Source organism: Protopterus annectens, chromosome 14.part0 (assembly GCF_019279795.1).
Source record: "Protopterus annectens isolate FY-2018-M chromosome 14.part0, PAN1.0, whole genome shotgun sequence".
NCBI classification, from domain to species: Eukaryota; Metazoa; Chordata; order Ceratodontiformes; family Protopteridae; genus Protopterus; species Protopterus annectens.
The window spans coordinates 961,915,549-961,941,084 of record NC_056748.1 but is presented as its reverse complement, the minus strand read 5'-3'; the positions used below and the strand labels follow the sequence as shown (position 1 = coordinate 961,941,084).

The following is a 25,536-nucleotide window of genomic DNA, read 5'->3' as shown; positions in this document are numbered from 1 at the left end:
TTAGGTAGGGATTTAAATCCTACAAGTGCTCAGAATGTGTGTGGGAGAGTAGTGTGTGCAATTCCATGTGTAAGAAAAATGTCCCTTTTGGCAACTATTACTACACAGCACATGCTGCATATTCCACTGTCTAAACACTGATGATGTCAGCACCCTATAAGTACAGCAGGAGAAAGTAATCCTCCCAATAATGCAAATAGCGAGCTCTGCTACTGCGTTTCTCACAAGTGTCATAACATAGTTAGGTAGGGGTTTGAATCTTGCAAGTGCACAGTGTGTGCGTGAATGTGTGTGGGGGAGTAGTGTGTGCAATTCCATGTATAAAAAAATTGTCCCTTTTGGCAACTATTACTACACAACACATGCCACATATTCCACTGTCTAAACACTCATGATGTCAGCACCCTATAAGTACAGCAGGAGAAAGCAATCCTCCTAGTAATGCAAATAGCACACTCTGCTACTGCGTCTCTCACAAGTGATCTAACATAGGTAGGGATTTGTATCCTACAAACGCCATGTGTATTTTTGTCACACAGTTTGTCCATGTGTGTGGAGTGTTGTTCCCAATATTGCACAATGTACATTATATCAGTAATGCCAATGCACACATGATGTATGTGTGTGCCACCTACACATATTTACCTGTGAACTGCAATAGTTCCCATGTCCGAAGCCTGCCTCATGTGAATACATGGAATATGCATCAGACAACGGTATGACTGTGGTGCTCTGTGCAGGGGCTGCATGTGGTATGTGACTAGACAGTGTGGGTTGTAGATGGTGTCATCCCACCAGCGAGGGATACATGACTGGTCTGGAGCATATAGTCCACATGTAGGTGATGAACAGGTGCAGCATGTTGTCACCTCTTGTGGGAGTGGTAACAAGTTGTTCCATAGCAATGCAGGGAATGAATGCTAAGAACCCTTCAGATAGGGTCTTGGAGCTGGAGTAATGCTCACACTCCATGTTTGGGTAGTCGCAGTCCAACCATATAATGGTGTTTGTAGAGACCTTTATATTCCCAGTGTTGTCAGGAAGGCCAAGTGGGTTTCCTGGGTATAGGAGAGTGGTGTGTGCCAGGCTATGAACCTGAAGGCAGTCTAACCCACTGTTAGTTGCACATGGATAGGCTCTGATGCTTTGTGCAGTGCCACCAACCTGGGGTTGTGTGTATCTGAGGTGCCTTTGGATACATCCCCCCTGTTCTGGTTTGGTGCATGTGTAGGGGACAACAAGCATGGTATCAGGAATGACCTGACAGTGATGGTGTGCACCTGGGAGCCTTGTACCAGGAGTCTGTTACTGCATGGATATTGCTGTACCCCATGCTAAGGACAGTTTCCACTGCATGCATCTTGAGGTTTACACTGCTGCTGTTGAGTAGCATTTCTATTAGTGTCCTATCCCGTGTGATACCTGTGTAGGTGGCTATGTAATGTCAGCCTTGCATACAAAGGCACTATGTGTGTAGCAACAGCCTCTGCCAATATACAATGGCCCACGGGTGACAGGTGCAAGCTGTCCCAAGCAAAGCAATGTGGCTTGTCCAGCATGTAATCCCACACTGACAGGCATTGGATCCCCGTTGCATGTCACTGAATCATACGTTAATTGCAGAAACTGATCATCCTGTCTACATATTGTGGCAGCATTCTTGGTGAGGGTAAGATGCTACTCAAGGTCAGGGTCATACCAGCCTGTGCCACAAGCTCAGAGAGCCCCTCTATGTCCCCTAACATGTAGTCCAGGGAGGTGCGTCAGAGGTCATACACAGTGGCACAGACAATGACTGAGTCATACTTCTACATGCCTTGGAGTGACCGGTATGCATGTGTTATGTGGTGGATCATAGTGCCCGATGGGCAGCTCAGTGGGACCGTCTCCTTGTTCAGCCTGGTGGGCAGGACCTCAGTGTACCTGACGATAGAGGTACCCCATACAACTGTAGCAGGTGTGTTGTCAAGCCGTATGGCCTGTGACTGTTTGGCACACAGGCTTTGTGAGCTATGTGTTGCACGTGCTCTGCTCTGGCTTAACGTTTGCTTGTGTGTCTGCTTTGCAGGTGTCAGCTGCACAGGCAGGATGCTATTCTGAAAGTCCAATAATGTACCTGTGTGTTTCTGTGTTTGGATTGTGGTCGTGGCAGGTCTATGGGAGACTGGTACTGTATTCACTGTAGTATCCCACTCCACCTGACAGGGAATGCCAGTGCTGAGTTAAGAGAGTTTAGCCCCCAGTTTGGCTATGTGGTTGCATCACTGACGTGTTGTAAGTGTATAGGAAGGGGAGAGGGTTGTCCATGTACATGAGGCAGCTGTAACATTGCCACATGACTCACAGATTCACCAACTGGACCTGAGAGTAGACCGACAGGTGACCTTTGCACATGCTACCATAGCATTGTGAATCCCATACTAAGTAACGACACATAGGGCCAATGGGGAACAAGGTACTCAAGGTGACTATGTGAGGGTGTAGTGCTCCTGATTTGTTAGTGTTGGCATATATGAATGCTGTCTTGAGCAAATTTGAGGTAAGTCATATGCAATGTGTTACAGGCAAGCTACATGCAAACAGGACAAACAGTGACGTTCTGTCAAGTGAGACATGGACATCAGTACAGTAAGCAATACAGCTGTCACTAGGGATCCACAGAGGCACTGTAAATCTGCACTGCAGGTGGAATCAGTGTTTCAGGAACATAACAAGCAAACATGCATACAAACAAAGCTACAGTCAGCAGGCCTGTATGTAGACTATGCTACAACAAACAAGGTGTACGACTTCCAGTAGGTAACAGTGCATATATGCAGGCACTATAAGCCTGTACCCAGACATTCACAGGTCCAGCCACACCCCCCACAAGTGTATAGACCATGTACCTTCGTAATGTTGAATAACTGGCCTGATACCTAAGTGCTCATACCTGTAATAATACACATGTCAAATAACAGACACTGAGCCCTCACTCAGCAGTTCCAGACTTAGTATGATGTATGCTACCTGTCCTGGCACCACAGTATCCTTCACATGTATGGACACTCTCCCTCCTGTCATAGTTAGTTCTGTGTTTTGGTGCTGTCATGCATGGTATGAGGTGTGACCTTGTAGTGCTAGTGTGCTCTTGTGAGCCTTGAGCCTGCTGTGTAGTACTGCACATATATCAACATCCTCAAACATCCGCATTGCAGAGTCGTGTGTGGACAGCATGCAACTCGCAGTTGACATGACCATCATTGAGTATCAATATGTGCATTGTCGTATCCCCTGTGCTACCTATGTAGGTGGCCATCCCTTGACAGCCTCACCACCAGTATGCAAAGATGTGCAGACAGTACACTGTGGTAATTACTATGGGTGTACAAAACAATACAATGACATTCATACTGTAACTGCATCAGGCATGCTGGTATATACCCACAATGATATCATTACACTGTACTGTTGTCAACATCATACTATTACAACACGTCTATGTAGTCATCCTGTGCATCAACACCATGTTAACCTGTTCCTGCACCGATTTTACAGATTGCAGGAGGTGGCACAGTTTCATCATATGCACAGGGTGTGTACCTGGTATGCCTGAGTCTGCCACTGATACAACCAATTGACATGTCTTTGTGTGTGTGTTGGTGATGGACAGCAGTACAAGATGGGGCAATGTTGATGCAGTGTGTGCATGTATGCATTAGCCCTAGGTGTTATCACTTTGCATGTGTGTATGAATGCACACAGTCCCACCTCATGGCTGCCATATACAGGTGTTTGTGGACAGCCACAGACTGTACCTGCCAGGTCATACAGATCACTGTCTGTGGCCACGGACACAGTACCTCTGCCTGGCAGGGGTGCTATGGACCATATCAGGTACTAAGCCAGACTGGGTACTGTCATCTGAAGCAGGTGGTTGGTGACTGGAGACAGGTCCCTGTTGGGACTGTCCAGTGCCACGTCCACGTGGTCTCCTGGGGCGGTCTGATGACAGCACAGACCCAGCATTGCTGGGGCTGCTGCTGGCACTATGGGAGTGGCCCGGGCCTGTTGTCCGTGACGGCTGCCAGCTGCTGCTGTTGCTGGCATACGGCCACGTTGATGCCTCAACCATCCACCATTGCCCTTGCTCATGGACATGTAGTTGTGGAACAGATCTAATGTGTCCCCCCAATGTCTGTCAATGACCTCGGTAAAGTTATAACAATAAAGCAAACTTGAGCAAAACAGTGGAAAGTCAAAACTGAGAATACAATCACCACTATCTTCAGGCACAAATAAATCCGGTCCAGCAAAGGTTTTAAAAGCTTTAATCCACTCAAAGCAAACCACGGGTATGTGCAAACACACAAAAAAACAGCAGCAGTCAATAACGCTTAACACCAAACGTTTTCGTCTTAAACTTCTTCAGTTACAACTCCATTTTGGAAACTCATACCTTATATAGGAGCCGTTTCAGTGCCAGAATCATACCACAAATGTTTTTAACAATTCTCCCAATGGTGTAGAACCTAGCATGTCCTTCCTTTCTGCTGACTGGGTGCATGGCTAAACGAACTAGCCTTGACATAGAAGAATATATATGCTAAAAGAAATTATTTAGCTATTAGCATACTTGCCGATACAAAGTTTAGTCAGAGACAGAGCTCTTTGCTGTTGTTAACAACTCAAATGCAACCAGCAGACATAATGCAGATCATGTGACCCACTGAAATTCTTAGCCATTGTGTCGATGAGGCTGCTGTTTTTTTGCGTGTTTGCACATACCCGTGGTTTGCTTTGAGTGGATTAAAGCTTTTAAAACCTTTGCTGGACCGGATTTATTTGTGCCTGAAGATAGTGGTGATTGTAACCTCGGTAAAGTTACGGATGGCAGCCGCAACATCACGCATACTGTCACTCATAGCTGTGCAACATGCTCTCAGCTCCCTCAGACCCTGTCTGGTGTACCATTCCATATGTGACTGTGCCTGCATTACAGCCCAAAACATAGCTGAGGTTGAAAGACCTCTGTGGGCACGTCTGACAGGGGCGGTACGCCCATGGATGCTCCCATGAGAACCCCTGGATGTCTGCCTGTGTGGTACCATGTCAGGACCCTGGCCATGGCTGCTGTGTGGGGATGCATGTGCCACCGACACCACATTACCCTGGTCAATGCCCACTGTATCCTGTCCATCACCTAGGGACATTGGTGACAAAGGATGTATTGGCAGGATGACTGTGCGCATTGATGGGGTCGACAGCTGTGTAGTGTCAATTGGCTGACCAATGACGGACCCTGGCACACCTACCTGTGCCATTACACAGGTATCATCATTATCACTATCCACAGCAGCTTATTCAGGTTCCCTGCTGCACAACACCAGAGCAGCACCAGAACCTGTGGGAGTAAGACAGGAAACACAGTTTACAATGTGTACACAATGTCACCACTGATACACACATGCACACATGCACACATGCACACATGGGCACATGCACACATGCACACATGCACACATGGGCACATGCACACATGCAAATACCTCAGTATATGAGATATCAACACACAGACACAAACACACCTGCAATCAAACACATAGCACTACTGCTTCAGCCTATTATTACTGTTAGCATCAAGAGTATAGAAGGTAATGGTATTACACACTCACCAGCATGGATAGGCTGCCTTGCTGTTACACCAGAGGGACCTGCAGAAAAGAGACATTTATTGTCAGTGGGCACAACTGTGCCATTGATACTGTGGGCATAATACAGTTCAGTAGTGCAACAGTTAGCTTCCACAGGTGTACTGCTGATATTGAGGAAATCACTCTTGCACAATAATTACCAAGATTACAGCTACAAAACGAGGACACACCTCACACATGCATAACCTAACAGTGTACAGAACGGTCAACTATACACATGGCATGTTACCTGCATGCTCCGTGTCCTGCTGCTATGTGGCTCCAGCCTCCATCATTACACAGGTATGCTGCTGCTGTTGCTGTTGGGCTGGAGCCACAACACTTAGGAGTAGTCCCTCCAGTCTAGTGAGGGGGGATGTCTAGACACCCCACCACCTGTGGCAAGCTGCTGCCTGTGGATATCCAACGCACGCTGACGGATATTTCTAATTAAATCACTGCAGTGATGGCGTACCTGCTCATATGTCTGGTTATGTGTGCCTACGTCATTTACCGGACAGACCAGGTCTTGCCACAGTGCAGCCCTCTCCTGCTGGTTCTGGCTGGTGTGGGTGAACCATAGCCCTGAAAAGGAGAAAGAAAATATGTCACCAATATCTGTCAGCAAACTATGGCACACATAATACACATAATACTCGACTGCAGTGATATAACTTAACCACCATATATAGCATATGTCTGTCTATTGGGGGATACACATGTAAATGACCAGATATCAGTGCTCATCTGACAACTGTGCAACAGTACCTGGCACACTCCATACGACAGACTAGTATACCGCAGCAGTCAACACACTGGTTCAGGTACAATGCACAACCTCACACTGGGGGTTTGTATCAAGGTACTGTATGGGGAACATTATCAGCCCATGCACTGCACACAATGCACGTTACATATTTCACTGGTAATGCACACTACTCTTACTTGCCATAACCCTACCTACACCACAGTGACATACAGGGTAACACAGCACAACATATGGCAGTGTAGTATGTGTTGATCGCAATACCTCACACAGCTGTCTCTGGCCTCACACCAAGGACACACACTACCATGACAGACAGACAGTCATGGTGAGCAATCACACCAGTACACAACATGCACCCAGTCACTGGCACACTCATTCCACCTCACATATTTCATGTGCAATGTGTTCATGGGTGTGCATTGTGTCTTAGGTAGGTAGTGTGCTTTTGGCCCTGGGCCTACAGCAGCATACTGTTATGCTACCCTGCCACTTGTGAAACACGTGTTATGATCATACCTGCTCCTTACAAACAGTTACACAGGGTGACTCATATGGCATATTACCTATCTGCATAACATTCAGCAGGGGTATGTCTGACATCTACTCATGGGGAGCCTTGCTTCTTAATTCTGTGTGGTTTACTACAGGATATGCTGTATCTGTGGGTAGGGTCCTGTACCTCCACCATGTGCTCTATACTGCAGTGACAAGGACAACAGACATAGGTAATTTGTGTTGTGAATGTTGGAGGTGTTACCATGGTTGTTAGACAACTGTCATGGGTGTGACCGAACTATGTATATCCAGCAGTGGTAACCTCTATGTAGGTAGTCTGTGTGCACTCTGTGGTCTTGTCACTCTGCATAGGTATTGTGTTTGAGTGCATTGACACAGTTACTTGCATATGTCTGTGTCCTTCTCCATATCTGTATCTGTCATGGGAGGTACATACTGTGTAGGCCATTGTGGGGTGTGGAGGGGTACAGTGACCTACATGTCCATAGCTGACACACCATGTCCACTGACACATTCCATGTACAGGTATTACAGGACTACTGTGCCACTGTGTATATCAATGGGGAGCCTATTGTACACTTGTTGCCCCTGTTCCCCCCTGACACATGCAGTGGTGGGCAGGCATGCACATATGTGGTGGTTACTGGTGTCAGTGTTTTTGAATGGGGTATGGTACTCCAGTATCTACACTGGTGTTCACTCCATGCCTTTGACACCAGGCACCTGTTGCACGACATCTGCACACATGTGCCTCACACAGTCTATATATATATATATATATATATATATATATATATATATATATATATATATTATATATGTATATATATATATATATATATATATATATATATATATATATATATATATATATATATATATATATATATATATATATATATTTGTATATATGTATATAATATGTAAATATAGATGTAGATATATACATATAGATGGGGGAGAGAGTGAGAGAGAGACAGAGAGAGAGTGAGAGTGAGAGGGGGTGGGACAGAGAGAGAGAGATAGTCATATACAGACATATCTGTTGTCAGTCAGATCTATCTGTATATGTATATGTATCTACATATATCTATATATGTATGTGTGTATTACATATATCTGTACATACATATTCTACCAATCTCAATGTCTGTGCAGTAAGTGAGAACCTGGTTCAAGGCACCTGAGAGCACACCAGCGGTACCAGGCTATACCTCGTATCATGCTTTTTGGCCCCAGGACTCGGGACAAAACAAAAAGGGAGGGTGTGTGTCCATATTCATGAAGGACACCCACACCTCCAGGTTAGTGGCAACACATGAAGCATTAGAGACCATCCAGGTGCAAATAACCATAGGCAAACCTGCTATACAACTGGTAGCATGTTACAGACCACCCTCCCAATCTCAGGAACCACAGTCAGCCTTCCTGAAGACATTGGAGGATATGAATGTCCCACCACACACCATCATATTGGGAGACTTCAACTACCCTAACATACACTGGGTACATTATTCTAGCCCAAACACCCTAGGACAAAGGTTCCCTGAATTCACTAAGTCAAATGCAATGGAACAGCTAGTCACCTCTCCCACAAGGGGAGATAATATACTAGACCTGATCATCACAAACATGGGGACAATGTGCTACACACCGGAAGTATACCCCTCACTAGTCACATCTAACCACAGCCTAATCCCCCTGGATATACATATCTCACCTCCCCCACAACACAAAAGACTGCAGTGGGAAACCTCTCACATGCTGACTTTACACTTCTTAAAACTGAGTTGGTATCCTTTAAGCCCACTGGGCCAGTGGAAACCACATCCCACAATGCAGACACCTTCACATATGCTTTCTACAGACATCTCCAAGAATGCATGGATCATGCAATCCCAAATAAAACCAAGACCCTCTCCACCAAGGGCAGGCATCCTGTCTGGTGGACCCCAGCCATGAACAAATTGTATAACAACAGAAGGTAGCTACTGCACGGCAGAGCAGAATTCCATAGAGATAAGGCATCTCTGATCAGCACTAGTAGAAAGATACGTTCTGTCGTACAAACATGCAAGGCCAACAATGAGAGGGAAATTGCTATGGACACTACAGATAACCACAAGGCCTTCTTCTGCTATGTTACACACCTGGGTGAGAACCCCCAGATATGTTCAAAGTTAGTTCACAGTGACAAAAGCTACACTGAACACACAGATAATGCCAACATTCTGGCAGACAGGTCCAGTGCAGATTTCTCCCCTCCCTCACCCACACATGAGGAATTACTTATCCCAGCTGACTGTAACCTCCCTGTCATCTCAGATGTCCAGCTGGGAACCACCCTCAGCAAAGCTGTAAACACAGCATCAATGGTACCAGACAGTATCGCAGGTTGCATGCTACGTGAACTCCAAGAGGAGCTACACACGCACATAAAATGCTATTCAACCATAGCCTTACTACAGCATATGTACCTGGCCACTGGCATACAGCAACGGTAGTCCCACTCCACAAAGGAGGCACCTCTACAGACCCTGGTAACTACCGCCCCATAAGCTTAACCAGCCTGGTCTGCAATGCTATGGAAAGAATCATTATGGAACTCATACGCAGAGACATTGGAGACTTAGACACTTGATCCCACCCAGTTCGGCTTTGTAGAGGGCAGATCCTGCCTTATGAACCTGGTTGACCTTTTCAAATCAGTCACTAGAGCCATTGGCGAGGGCACAGCGGTCCATACAGCCTATCTGGACTTGCCTACGGCTTTTGACACAATACCACACTCTGGCATCATAGACATGATCAACAGCTGAAATGTAAATCCATATGTCACAAGATGGGTTGCAAATCGGCTAATGGATAGAAACCCTACAGTCAAACTCACTGGTGCCATGTCAGACTCAGAGCCAGTCACAAGTGGTGTCCCACAGGGCTCTGTCCTGGGACCGCTCATGTTCGGCATATATTTCTCAGATGTGGAAGCAGACATGGGAGGGTAGTGGCTGACAATGTTCAAAGATGACTGCATACTAGGCGCCATAGTCGATACACCAGCTGACACATACATCCTACAGAAAGGCCTCACGGAAACCGACAACTGGTGCCGGAGTCATGGCCTTAAACTGCATGCCACATAATGTATAGTCATACCCTTTCGGACGGACAAAGTCCCCACATATTATCGCATAGACAGTAACCCACTGAGTACAGACAAAGTAATCGGAGACCTGGTGACACTAATCGATACTGACCTCTCATTTGACACCCACATTGCCAAAGTGGTTGGATAGACTTCCTACCTTGCCCACCTTATCATGCAGGGATTCACATCCAGATCAAAAGTGGTCATTGTACCCCTATACTCCTCCCTTATCAGGCCCATGACTGTGTACTATGGCCCATTTGGTATGTACCTCACCTGACACTTGCAACAGCTAGGGGGACCCCATAAGTACATCACCAGGAGGATCAAGGGTCTCCAACAACTTTCATATGCTGCCAGACTAAAGTAACTCATGCTCTATTCCATAGCATACTGCCTACTTAGGGGTGATCTGTGCCTGATGTACAAGGCCATGTCCAATCAGGTATTGATGGACATGTTCCACCTCATACAATCCAAATCCATCAGAACCACAACAGCTACAGATTTAAACCTCGGTACACATATGAATAGGACATGTTGTAGGGACAGATCCATCACAAAGAGGCTTCCCATACTGTGGAACAGGATCCCAGTTCATGTTAGGCAGAGACCATCACTGACACTCTTCATGTGAATTCTTGATGAGTGGATGGGAGATCATAGGTTTACAGCAGGGGTCATCTCTGTGTCACTACTAGACAGAGGCACAGTAAACTAATGCTATTATGTACAGGGGTCTTCACTGTGTCACTACTATACAGAGGCACAAATTTCTAAATCTATTCTATACACTGTCTGCAGATAGCCTAGTACTAAACTATGACACTGTGAAACTATATATGTCTATGCATTTCTACATCCCTCTCTATCTATGTATACACATATGCATATTATATATATATATATATATATATATATATATATATATATATATATATACATACATATCTCGATAAACATACGTATACACATGTTAGATATATATATATATATATATATATATATATATATATATATATGTATATATATATATATATATATATATATATATATATGTATACATATATACTCCTTTTTATTTCCACATATGTATACACACAGTAACGTACTGATGAACATCCATTACTGTACAACCTACTTGTACATTGCACTACAACATACATTGCTATGTGCACATAGCTACCTTCACATACATATGTATGTAGAGCCTTCAGTGACAGTTGCAGTATGTCCCCGGCCCTATGCACATCCTCATATACATAGATACAGACCAATAACACATCTGGAGGGTTCACAGTATGTAGACTATTATAGTAGTACTTTACATTACCTGTGTTTGTTGCAGCTGTTTGTGTAGGCTTGCAGTTACTTGGCCTGCTGTCAGCCTCTTTGTTTTGTTGTTACTGTTTTTTTTTTTCTTTCTTTCTTTCTTTCTTTCTTTCTTTCTTTCTTTCTTTCTTTCTTTCTTTCTTTCTTTCTTTTCTCTCTCTCTCTCTCTCTCTCTCTCTCTCTCTCTACCTCCAGCGAGTGCAATGAAAGTATTGCATGTGTGGACTGGGAGTACAGGATGCTTTTGTAGGTATCTGCACATGTCCATGTGATGGCCTCTGCACCAATTGTTAGCCAGCATTTACTAATTGCATGCAGCCTGTTGTGTAGTGATTGCAGTTCTCACTGTGATTACAGGACAGTGCTATAAAAAGGTCTGTTAGGTAGGCGTAGCCCTTTCAGATTATCAGGGTGGGGACCATGCTGGTTTGCTGTGGACACTGTTCTGTGAGTATAAGGCTTGGTATGTCTCTCATATTTCAGGCTGTGTTGTAGACACTGCAATGCATGTTGTTCTGTAAGCTGAGTATTCCTTCCTCCAGTGTCCTCTTCTCCATGTGTATGTAAACTGACACCTACGACTAGTAATACTGTGTATATGGGTGTGTGTGCTTTCCTGTGGGGATTGTGGTGTAACTGGTATATAGCAGTGGCTCTTGCAATCTGTTGCTATGGCTTCAATATTTGGCCTTTACATTCACTCCTTGTATGCCTGCTAGGTGTCTTTCCTGTAATGTGTTGCTATGGCTTTCCTATTTTCCATTTACATTCACAGCTTGTAATGCTTGCTAAATCTGTTTGGGCAGCAATTCCCTATCGCTTGTTGTGGTAGGGTGTTACTGCATGCAGTGTGGTCTGGCCATGGTGTGGGCCTTGACACTTACAAGGGTATTTGATCATGCTGCTGAGCAGGCCTCAGATACTCTCAGGTGCATCTTTTATCAGCCTCATGGAATGGTACATAGCAGTGGGTTACTCCAATGACATATTCTGATATTCTGCAGTTGTGACTGTGGGTTATTTCAAACATATGTATTAGTACACCATTTGTGGTGTGCAGGTGGTGCATACCTTCAGTCATTCATTGTTACCATTGCATGTGTAGTTACACCTTTCTGCCTACTGTTAGTACATTTGACAGGGTGTCAGTGGGGCACAGTTGACATTTGTTTTCACATCCGGGACATCCCTGTAACTCAGTCACAGTTGCTATGTCTGATCTCTTAACTATTCAACTATGGCAGTGTTTATCCTGCTCTGAGTATGTGTGTGGCTTGCAAGATGCTACTGTGACATTATTACCTAGTAGCTACTAACAAGCATGACTGTTTCTCATCACACAGTACTATTTTACAAATCCACTAGATTTGACAGTAAATATACATGACATGCTTCTGTGTACTAGACTTGCTATATTCCCTTTACATTAATTCCTACTATTTTATGATATATTTCTTTCAGCACAATGTTCTTGTATAGCAGTCATGGCTTAGTGGTAAGTCATGCAGACTAGTGTTTCCAAGGTCCTGGGTTCGAGACTGAGGGAGGTATTTTATTTTGCTGCTGAGAAAACTACAGGCCTTGTAATTCAGAGTGACTAAGGCACTTTTAAGCAGTTGTAAGCAGATTAGCGCTGGTTTGCGCAGAGGTCACGCATGCGCACTGTCGCTTAGCTTTGCGCACACACACGCTTAGCTAAGCGCACAGAAGCACACTCCCGCTTACTACTGCTTAAAAGTGCTTACTCTCTCGCACACCCACGCTATTTTCTTTTAAAGAAAAGAAAATGGGGAGATAGGAAAGTGGTGAAAATGGGGGCACAAAGAGGGTAGGACAGTAGGAAAACAAGCTCGGGTTTTGCAGGAGGGATATAGGAAAGGCCCATAGCTGCCCATTTCTTCGTCAGCAACAGCTGTGCATATGTTTGTTATTTGGTGTGAAATTTGAAATCTTCCACCCCTGAGAGAGGTGTGAGGACAACAATAATATTTGTTGTACAGCCAATTGTAATTGCCAGTTTACATGTCCAGCAGACGTGTGTGCAAAATGGGCAGCTATGTTTTTGTGGGTACAGAGTGCCATTTTTTTTTTCAGGTGAGAGTGGTATGTCAGGTACAGGAAGTCGGTATAGCTGGGGAGGTAGATAGGGGAGGTTAACAGACAAGACAAACAAGACCCATACAGGGGTGGTGTATGACACATGTGGGGGGGTTACACAATTGACGGGGATGGATGTTTGGATATCTCGAGCCCATGAGCCCACAGATGGCAACAGTGGAACTGAGATCCCCACCCATGGGCAGTTGCCACTGTGCCTTCACTGCCCAGGATGGGGCTGTGCTGGGGGCTGTGTAGGACGGGCAGCAGGCACGCCCGTGAGTTGTGTCACCCGTGCCTCAAGCTGGCGTAGGGGCCCAAGCACAGCGTGCTGGATCTCCCTACGCACTACAGTCCGGACACTATGAAGGGTGAGTGGATGTTCTCCTCTGGCCATGCTTGCAGAGGGGGGATGAGCCCCATCCCCTGCAGCGCTTCCACCTGCAGGTGGAACAGGGCCACTGGAGGAGGGTCCGGCCTGGGCACTACTGCCAGGTGCACTCGCCAGCTGAGGTGGGTCCGCTGGAACCTGCCTTCCCTGTCATCCTATGTTTTGCATTATTTAGTGACAGTTTGGGTTAGTAATGTGCAATACCATTCACAATTAGTTGTAACAGCATGCATTAGTATTCCCATTAGCCAAGCACCCATAAATTCAAGCTGTTGAACAGCAAGCATAACACATGCATAATTTGAACAACAGTACACGTTCCAACAACATGCAGGGTTGAGTGATGGCAACAGGCCATCAGGTTTGGATGTATGAACAGGGCACATGCATCAACGTACATGCAAATATGTATGAACCAACAGGACAATTGTCCAGGGGAGTTAATTGTGAATACACATACCCATTTCACGTGGAATGGATTATTTGTGGTTATAGGGTAGGGTGAAGAAATATTTCATTAACATCTTCAAATACCTATACATATGCTGTACATTTCTACTAGCTGCAGATATATACACACTACAGGTCTGACTACAGTTTCCTATGTGACACCTTATGCATGTTGGTGATAGGAATGTTACTGCTACATCAATATACATTTTATGTTTATTCATACACATTCATATCTGGCTCTGTTCAGCTACATCATCCTGCTATATTTGCTTTATATGGCTCTAGACAACTGTGGATGTTTGGTATTTCATACAACCATACTATCTGCATATTGCAAACTGAGAACAACATATCCAGATTTTGGGACACACATTCCAGCTTCAGTACTTTTTTCAACACATGTTGCTGTTTGGTTGTGCCTGTCACATTCATTTCATTCTGTACTGCAGTATACTTTATTCAGGAGTTATTACTACTTTATTGGTGGATTCATACCTCTTTCTCACACTCTCTCACTTGTTTTATTTTTACAATTCAAGATGGTACTTAATTCTAGGCTTTATTGACATGTTTTACTTAGTTATAACAATCCTTTCCAACAGTCTCACTTGTGTCATGTTTCAGAATTTAAACGGGGATATATTTCACACATGTGTTTTACTCAGCTTCTGTAGCTGTACTTTTCAGCCTGCAGCAGGTTATGTACTATTATATTACCGGTGGAACATCTTTATTTCAGACTTGTTTCATTTTTATTTTTGGATTACAGGCTGCATCACACTTATGTAATCAAACAATACTAGCAAAATCTCTCTTACAGTGTTACTTGCACTTTTTATTAATAAGTGACTACACTGCACTCTTTTGCAAGCTGTCATACTTATATTTTTTTACAGTTACAGGGAGAGAATTACTAACCTGCCTGGTGGCGCAACCTCATAAGCTTATCGGCATAGGCTCGACGATTCATGGAACGGTCACCTACAGCTGTAATATAAATGAAGTAATATTGGAATACACATCTCCATAATATCAGCTAGGTTAATTTCTTACATAAATAATTACATGTAACTTACTCAGTAGTGGGGCGTTGGGCATTTGCCGGGCCTCCTGGATCCAACAGTTCAGTTGGTCCTGCTTCCGTCTCTTCAGGTCCACATGGTGGTGACAGACCTGTTCACCAGTCCTTGGTATTCCTGTGGCACTGGTGAGATCATGTGCCAACCGGTCCCACGCCTCAGCCCTATATGCTCCCCACAGGACCTGGCCCTGCATGAGTTGAGCCTCATGATCATGGACGAGGAGCCAAACCATATATTTGGACTCCTCAATGCCCCACCTCTGTGCTCGGAAACAACTACCCTCTCCTACACCTGCCATCCTGACTGCAAATCGGTTCCACAATCAGTTATGCTGTGTATTCCCGCCTATGGGGCTTATATATGCCATTTTTCCCGCACTTATCTGTGATTGGCCATTTTGGAATTGAATCAGCTTCACAAAACCTGCTTTGTCATGCTCCTCTTTCCATTCATTCCTATATATATGCTATTACTGCATTTCTAAGAGCAACTGTCATGGCTTAGTGGTTCAGTACTTTGACTATTGTGCATGGTATCCTGAGTTCGAGCCTGGCCATTGCTTTTTATATTTTATGACTGTCTACACAGGCAAGGAGGTGTGTCTGTGTAAAGGCAATTTTGATACAGCTTGCTCAGTGTTGCTCGTTGGTTAGCTTGTTGGCACAGTGCGCAGCTCCGCGCAAATGGGTCATGCTGGCTTACGCGCCATTTTGCTGTCAGCACGCATATTATGCTCAGCTCAGCTACGGGCACAAAATTTCAGTGTGTTAGAACTCTGCTCAACCCCGGGCACTCCTTCTACACCTGTTAAACCACTACTAACCTACGGGCACTCATTTTACACCTGTTAAAACACTGCTCACCTACGGGCAGATATACTCAGCTTGTTAGAGTGTAGCTCAGCTATGGGCATTTCTGACATTTGTTCTTTTTATTTTTTCACACATTTTTTCATAATACATGGCCCGTTTCATTACATTTTACATAAAAATAATTTTATACATGTACATATATGTCAGGGAATTATTTCGTGCTTATTTCACTAAAAATAGAAATTGATGTTGTGGGGGCTCGAACCATGACTGCCTCCTCTTCAGCTGACATCTCTACCACTACGCTATTGCTTCTAGGCTTACTTTGCATATTTAGTTCTTATATGCTTTTCCACTGACTGCTAACTGTGGCCAAGCGATGGGCACGCCCGCGCAAACGAGCGCACTCACGGGCAAACATCTTTAAATCTTATAAAAAAAATATAACGTTAATTTTTACATTTTATGTTAATAGTCTGTGGGGGCATGTGTTGTGTTTATTGATATTTACACTGACTCTGTCGTGGGGGTTTACTTTCGGGACTGTTACTCTTCTGGGGGCGTGTCCGTTTGCAGGGCTCGCCCTACGGACATGACCCCTACTGTCTTACACAGACCGTGTTAGCCTTAGGTGTGAGTCAGCATGCCCTCATTTATATGCATGGCTTGCTGATGTCACACCGTTTAACTGCAGCCTCCGTGTAAGCCTTGTAACTCTTACACAGAGGCTTCGTGATTCCTGCCCTATTGTCATTTTACCCAAATCAAAAAAATTGACACATGTGATACAGAATTATCTTTTAATAATATGCATTACGGTATGACTCAGGGTCAGAAAAACTATAATGCTTGATGTAGTAACTTATTTTAAGAAGTGATGTTTTTTTTCTTGTGAAATAGTTATAACTAGTCATTTTGTAAGGGTACATTTGTTTCACTTGATTAGCTGACTGCTTATCTATACATATATATATATATATATATATATATATATATATATATATATATAGATATATATATACAATATATATAATATATATATACAATATATATATATATATATATATATATATATATATATATATAGATATATAGATATATATGTATAAATATAAATATGTGTATGTGTGTGTGTGTGTATATATATATGTGTGTGTGTGTGTAAATAAATAAATATATATATATATATATATATATATATATATATATATATATATATATGTACTATATATATATATATATATATATATATATATATATATATATATATATAAAATCTATGCTTTTCTGGCAAATCACTGAGAGGTGAAGTCACAAAATAATGGCAGACATTGGAGTTTCAAACTTCATATCCATAAGGAAATGCAGACTGATATACAACCTTTTATTCCAGCAGTTTTTAAGCATATAAGAGCAATAATTAAAATTTGTCCCTATTTTACAATTTTATTTCCCCATTACTTTTGGTTTTGTCCAGATTTCTTGAGCTAACAGGTTGAGAGGTCTGTAAACCACCTAGGACTACAGTCAAAAATTCCAGATTTTGGAGTTCAGTGTTTCTTATTCTTCAGAAAATGCATGTTGATGCAAAGCCTGTTCTATTAAGTTAATTAGAGTAACATGTAAAAATATACTGACTTGTCTTTGTGAGAATATTATTAATGGCTGATCTTTGCTCATAATTCTGACGTTGCAAGTTTGCAGAATCAACATGATTTGTGTAAAGCAACTTGGAATACTTTAATGTCTGGCTACTGTTTCCATCAAACAATGCTTAAAAATTATACATTGCTGGTTTTACAAAGCTTAAATATTGTACACCTCTGTCATTTTTACTATAGTCAGAAGTCTGAAGTGTACATAGAAGCAGCTATAACTGATGGATGGGGTGGGAGCTGTCTGTTGAAAGTAACTGACCCTATTTCTGTTTGCTCAGTTTAAACAGTCAGTCATTATCTGTCTTTTCATGATTATTTTGCATTTAGAGTATTACTGTGATTTGTATAATGCTGCTTGGAATTCAGTAATGTGTGACTACTGTTTACATGGAACAAAGCTGAAATACAATATGTGAGTGTCATTGTTTTATTGTAGTTACCTGATAGACATCTAGAATTAGCTATAACTAATGGGTAGGGATTGGGAGCTGCTAATTGAAAGTAACTGACTTTCTTGTTTTTTTGCTCAGTTTTAACAGTCATTATAAGTACTATTGTGTAAAGTAAGATGGATTACATTACTGATATTGATTTACTTTGACTATTATTGTTTATTTATTTTTCTTTATTGTTTTTTACCACAAGCACACATTTGAAGTGCACACAGTCAGTAAAGTGGCCATAATTGATGGATATGGAGGTGATCTGTAGATTAAGTTTCTTTCATCTGCTGTTTGACCACTGCTAAATAAGAATTGTTTTATCTGGTGGGAACATGTCACTTTGAAAAAGGAGTTTTGTCAAATGTAAAAGAACGGATACCATTCACTAAAACTACTTTTACTCACAGTAGAGTTTGCTTTTTTCCCCATGGTTTTTTGTGACTTTGGAGTTGGTTTATATATATCTGGGCTGTGGGTGGTGTGGTGTCTTCCTACATGGAAGTGGCAGGGGGGCTTGCCCCCTGCAAAACTATTTTGTTGCAGTATTTGCTGAATGTGGCTTCAGTGAATGGCTATAGATTTGTTCCCTATCACTGAAAGTAATTTCAGTGACTCCCCATAAATCCAATCTGATGTGGTTGGTTGCAATATTATTACGCATTGTATTTTATTTGTTGAAATCCATGTAAACCTAGTATTGCTATGGCTTATACCATGTATGTGGGGGAGTTGCAATTCATTTAAGAATAACTATGACCATAATTTCTTTTTTTTTCCTTTTTGGATAAGAAACATTTTTACAAGTGGAGGTATCCCAGAGATTGCTACTTTCAGCATGTTACTTGATACTTTTATAAAGCTGAATATAAATTATAATTAGAACTGCAAGGAGAAGTGGTTTGAGTTGACTGCTGCTTGGTTTTTGTACTTGATTTTGACTGGCATTCCAGTAATGTATTTAAAAAGTAATTTATTTTTTCATTCCTCACAATCGTTTTATTTGCATCTAGATATTAAGTAAGCTGCCATGTAGCCAATGCATTGAAATATTTTTTTTCTTCTCCACTTCATTTTGTATTGATTGGACTGCCTGTATATACATGTAACAATGAGCTGTGTAGAGTATTCAGCATGCATCATAGTGACTGAGCATTTATTTCATGTAAATTGGTAAGCATGGCCAGCACTGATCCCACTGTACCACAGCTCTGCCCCTTTCTAGTTGGCCCCACTCCTTCATTTGTCTCCTGCAGCACCCTTTGATTTGTAGTCACCAGCTGCCACTACTTTTCTTTCTACATAATTAACTCCAACTTCTGTTTTGTACTGATAATTTAACACTACTTAATGTTTTGGTTTCCTTCCATGACTATATGCTATTATCATTAATTCAGTTTTATTTAATATACTGCTACCATGAAATTGTTAGTGTTTAGAGCATTTCAATACTTTATTTACTAAATCAAATACTACCTTACTAAGTATTTATTATTTTAAACATGTATTTAATACTTTGTATATTGTTTCTTTTTGTGGAGCTTTTCTCCCTAGGCCCCCACTGAAAAGGGATACTTTACCCAGTAGGAATTTCCTGGACAAAAAGCTAATCAATAAATACATAAATACATACATTTATATTAAACACCAGTATTTAATTATTGAAATTATGATTATTAAACCAGATATGGCAACAAAGATATCATCAATTACACCTCCAATCAGAATAGCAGGTACATACAAAAAGTCTCAACTCATCACAGAGTATAGAGGGTTTCAGAGAAATTGTCAAGATTGTCTGCTTAAATAGAATAACAGCTGGAGGCAAGCATGCCACAGGTTAAAAGAAACACTCAGTTCATCTTAGAAAATGTGGATTGAGGAGGACTTACCAATTCACAAAATGGCTATCCTCAACATACTGATTTCAACCCATGACATAACAGCATTTTTCATGTTGCATTATCAAGATCTACTATTGATATTTTGAATACTTATGCAAGTGAGCCACTAAAACAACTCTGATTATGTCTGTATAAACTGGGAAGTAATCCTAGACCCTGTATGCCACACACACTTGAAACTGTTCCCTAGAGGTAACTGTCAGGAAATTATTCAACTGGCTACATAGAACTAAGTCCAGAACTAAGGAATATGATGCCATAGGATAGTTGGGCTATAACAAATAATATAATTGGGATGCCAGAATCAGCTTATGTTCCACAGCTAAGACAGGTTAAGAGGAAAAAAATCAGATGTATCGGTGAAACAGATATCCCCAAGAAATCTTCAAATGAGAAAACATTGTTGGAGGCAAAAAAAAAAAATTCAATCAGAATAAAAATGTCCCACTGTAAGAGATAGCCTCTAACTTCTGCTATAAGCAATCAAAGGGCCAAAAAAAATTACAAATGAAAGCTAGATATGTAGGAGAGAACAAAATGTTGTTTTACAACCATATCAGAAATTTTAAGGCAATGTGTAATGAGATCAAAAAATAAAACTAGAAATTACTCAAAATCCATGTCATCTTATGAAATAGTTGATATTTTTGCAAACTTTTATGCAAATAAAGGAAATGGAACTCAAAAAAGAGGAAACGTCAGTAGGATTAGAGAGATGGAAATATCCTAACATCATGGTACTGCTTGTAAATGCATTGTAGCAAGTTGAATATAAGGCCAGATTGTATATTTGGACCAGGTGGATTTAATTACTATTTTACAAGAAAGAAAGTAACAAGCTAGTGTCTAGACTGCCTTGTGTGTATTAATAAACTGCAACAAGAGTATGTTGGCAACATCTGGAAGTAAGCAATAAATATAAGAGAATTAGGTACTGATCCTTCAAATTATAAACCGATATGCTTAACTTGCCATGGCAGGGCTAGGCACCTTGTGATGTAAACCTTGCTCTAGCTGACTGTCACTGTTAAAGTGACACCCAGACCCCATGTGTAGCTTTCTTTTTTGTTTAGCAGGGTTTTAATTAAGATTGCAGAAGAAGAAGTTGATCTCATGCCTAAAATAACTGCAGACTATTTTTTTTCTTGTGGTGATGAGAATTCCCTATGCAAACAATATGCTGTTGGTACTTTTTTCTGTTGAGAAAGTTGTACATGGATGATAATTAAATCTATGCTCCATTTTCACAGACTGGTGGCAGCACAAAATTGCAATAAAATACAAAAACTGCAGCACAAGAAATACTCTAGTTCCCCAATCAGAGGTTAAAAAAATAATAAAAAAATAAACCAAACAATAAATTATTATGCAGTTTAGATGACAAATCAAGAAATGAATCACACTGTCTGAAGCAGCAAGCACTCAAAAATGGAGGCAACCTCTTCTAACAATACTTACTAATAAAGATTGAAAATAGTCTTAAAAATAACTACCAGCACCAACACCAGAAGTGTTAAGGCACAAGTGGGCCCCAAAGAGGGCATAAAGTTATGACAGGAAGTTTAATAACGATTTTCAGAAAATGCTACTTTGAAAAATAACAGTCGGTAAGAAACATGAGAAGTGCTGATAGTGTGAAGAAATAAAAAAAAAATATCTCAATTTATTTCTCACATAAAATAAGAATAGCAGCCTGGGGGCATCTTATAACTCACACAAGGACTTTATGCAGCAACAAAGATTTAAATAGGAAGAGCAGTATGGTGCGAGGATATACTAAGCAATTTGGAAAAGTTTGGATTGCTGAGTGGTCCTAATGTCTGTGATTTTAGTCTTCTGAGTTGCAGTTGATATACCCACTCATATCAAATATTTAATTCTAGCTTAATGATGTCACCCCCTAAGCCAGCACAGGATAGCTACAGATTACCAGAAAGGTCCTGTAGAAGGGACACCCCTTCTTTGAGGGGTGGGAGCACACCAAGAGGTCATCCCTTACTGCATGGCATAGCTCATGGCAGTGGCGTTAAACACAGTATGAACTGGAAGACAGCAAACTAGGCCATCTAAGTACTATAAAGAATAGTAGCTTAAAAAGGAAGAAATTGTATGTTATAAGATATAAGGGTTTAGCTCTCCTAGAAGAATTCTTTCAACTGCATCTGTAAATACTAGATCAAGTCAGTCACTCTTCTTGCAAAAGATTCTGTACTGTATATAATACTGAACTGACTCATTAACACCTATGTGGTGTGAAAAGTCACACCTCAAGCAACCTACACATATATTGCATTCCAGATCATTTTCTGAAAAATAAACTTAAAAAAGACTAAGATAAACAAATGTAAAGATTTATATTTTATGAACAATAAAAGTTATTAAACTTTACAAAAAAATGTTATAATTTAGAAGCATTTGTTACAGTGAGAAACATCAATGCATTTATTTTCTCTCCATAAATATTATAGCATATTATGATGCACATAAACCCAACATTATGTTTTGCTTCACTTTCACAAAAATAAAAAATGTCACATCTTGGAAACTGAACATTCTAGACATATATTGCTGAAACATTTTTGTTAACCAAAGATACATTTTCACGTGACGTCAAGAAATTCTTTTATGAATGCATTTTTATTGAAATATTTACAGAAATATGCAAATGTATTTCTAACTAGTAATATCTCAGGTATATAGTGTGATATAAATAGAAATTGACAATTAATTTAACTGCCTCTCATCATGGCATATCATACCATTGCCCTCAATAACATATTGGGCTCTCAGTTATGGAAATATAAATAGATATGAAAATATGAATAACTACCAAATCACAATTACTGTCTCTACTATAGGACATCCTAGACCAACTGACTGTAATTTTGTTAATAACTCCCTTCACTTTCTAATACCACCTTTTATTAGCTGGTAAGTTACTTTTTTAAAGAAGCCATATCCAAATAAGGTTTGGATGCCATAAGGAACTATGGGTGTGAACTGAATGTATACAAAAAAGGTAGTATAGGATTCAATGAGTTAATAGTGACATTGAAGCCTGCTCAGAAGTGAATATTTTTTGTTTTACATTTCAAACAGAACTATTGTTAGGGGTGACTATGCCTGCAATTTCCTACCTTTGCAAATTCAAGTCTACTTTAATCAAAGTGCATAAAGTAACACCTTGGATTTGTGAAAAAAAAATTGGGGGGGTGCTAATATTCCCCCCTAGTTCACTTCTACACTTTTTTTCCCCCACTGGACATATCTGCTTGGTAAAAGGTTGCTGTGCACCTGCCAAAGGTCTTGATAGCTCCTTAGATGTAATCAGCTTGTATCTGTCCCTGTCTGCCATAAACAGTTTTTTAAATGCAGTATGAATTCAGTTTAATTTCTTATATCTGCTTTTGATCAAACAGGGTCTCCCCCCACCCTAGGTCTTCATACACGTAGTCATTTAATATATATGTCTCAGCTTCCACAGGCACATGGATTTTGTTTTACAGATTCATCTACTATTCTCAATAGGTATTTTGAAAGTTATCCTGAAGCTTGTAATAGAATGTGATATAACATACTAATCATGGACAATACACCTCCATAATCTAGCTTTATTGTTATATTAACTGCAACTACTTTTAGGGCCACTCAAGATCCTTGCTATTATCAGCTATAATGAGAAATATAAATTCAGTAAATCATACATTTTACCTTTTGTATCAAATTTTCATTTTCTCTGACAACATTCGTCTCTGTGTCCATCATTCTGTACCCTAGGTTTGCTACTTCACTTTTTTGCTGACAACTTTTCACTTGCAGACTCACACTATGATCCCTTTTGTGACAGCTACTGCAAGCTTTTTATTTAAATCAATAATTATAAACTTTATGTGATATACTGCCACAGAGAAAACATGCTTTCTTCTCAGGAGACTGGGCAGGCATTTTTATAACTGCACAGCCAGACATTGTGATGTGGTTTAATTACATCCGTAGACACTTCTTTATTTAATTCATGTTCTAACATAAAAAGCTTTCTTGGAAAACACAGTCTTTTGTATGTTTTCACAGTAATTGCCATAAACAAGCTGAAATCTCAATGCAGCTGTCAGGAAACCACCATACAAACTGTGCAGACAGTTGACATCGTTCTGCCATATATCATAAGATATTTCTTATCTGATTTCTCTCATAGAGACTATAATAATCTGCAATCACTAGTAGTGATTTTGAGATAAATTAATTTTGCAAAGTTTGGTGTCCAAACAATTTCTTATGTAGTATATATGGGATGCAAACATTGCATTATTCCATGTTTTGACAGCGAAGACAATAAATAGCACTGAAACTTTATTTTCTCATCTTGAATGTTAATAGCACTGTGTAGTTTTACTTTTTCCAGTGTAACTCTTCCAATCTTCTGAGATACAATCAAAAACAGTCAGCCATTTGACACAATCCTGTCACAGTTCAAGGACTTGCATTCTTTTTTTTTATTATTTAAGCCTTCCAGCCACATCCAAGTCACGTTATAAGCAATTTCATGCTAGTATTCTTTATTTACAATTGTTTTTTTTTTTTTTTAACTTCCAGTGCTTCTACACACATACTGCCTTCCTTTTTATAAAATAACCACATTTAACTTAGGATGCCTTTAAAAAATGGTTGTACAGTTCACAAATGCTACATTGTTTTGTCTTAACAAGTGATCTGTTCACTTAAGTTCACTCTGCATTCTTATTTCAGCAATCACATTAATTTATCCTTTTGTCATGTTGAAAGTCACTGTACATTGCCATTAATTTGCTCATTGGCTCAGTCATATAACACTGTGAAAACTGCTTCAACTGCAATTTTTAAAAAACATTTACATACAAAATTTGGCATAGGTAGATCATCTTGATATCCAATAATTAGTTAGATCCTTAAATAAATAAAATTTACATGTTCCCCTGGATTCATGAAGCTCGGCGCAAGGCCGGTGTAAGGCTTGCGCCGGCCGTGTGGCGTATATATAGAGTAGTAGCACCATATGCATATTAATGAAGGCGTGCAGCTGCCACAGCCACGTGCATAGGAAACGTGCGTGAGTACATGGGGCGTACCGAAGTTGCGGAGGGAGGCGTGTCAATGTCGGTTGTCGATGAGCAACCTAAACTGCTGAATAGTATAGTCCGCCTGCAGTAATACTCGCACCTGTCAGTGTCCGTGGAGACTGAAACGTATACAAAGCATGCAAGATAGTCCCTGCGAACAGAAAAT

General features: G+C 40.9%; 1 protein-coding gene across 2 annotated transcripts in view; it reads right to left on the bottom strand.

Annotated features, from left to right (window-relative positions):
* LOC122789364 (rho GTPase-activating protein 22-like) overlaps positions 1-25,536 on the bottom strand; it is a 1,062,881-nt gene that overhangs the window by 682,819 nt on the left and 354,526 nt on the right. The window lies entirely within an intron of this gene.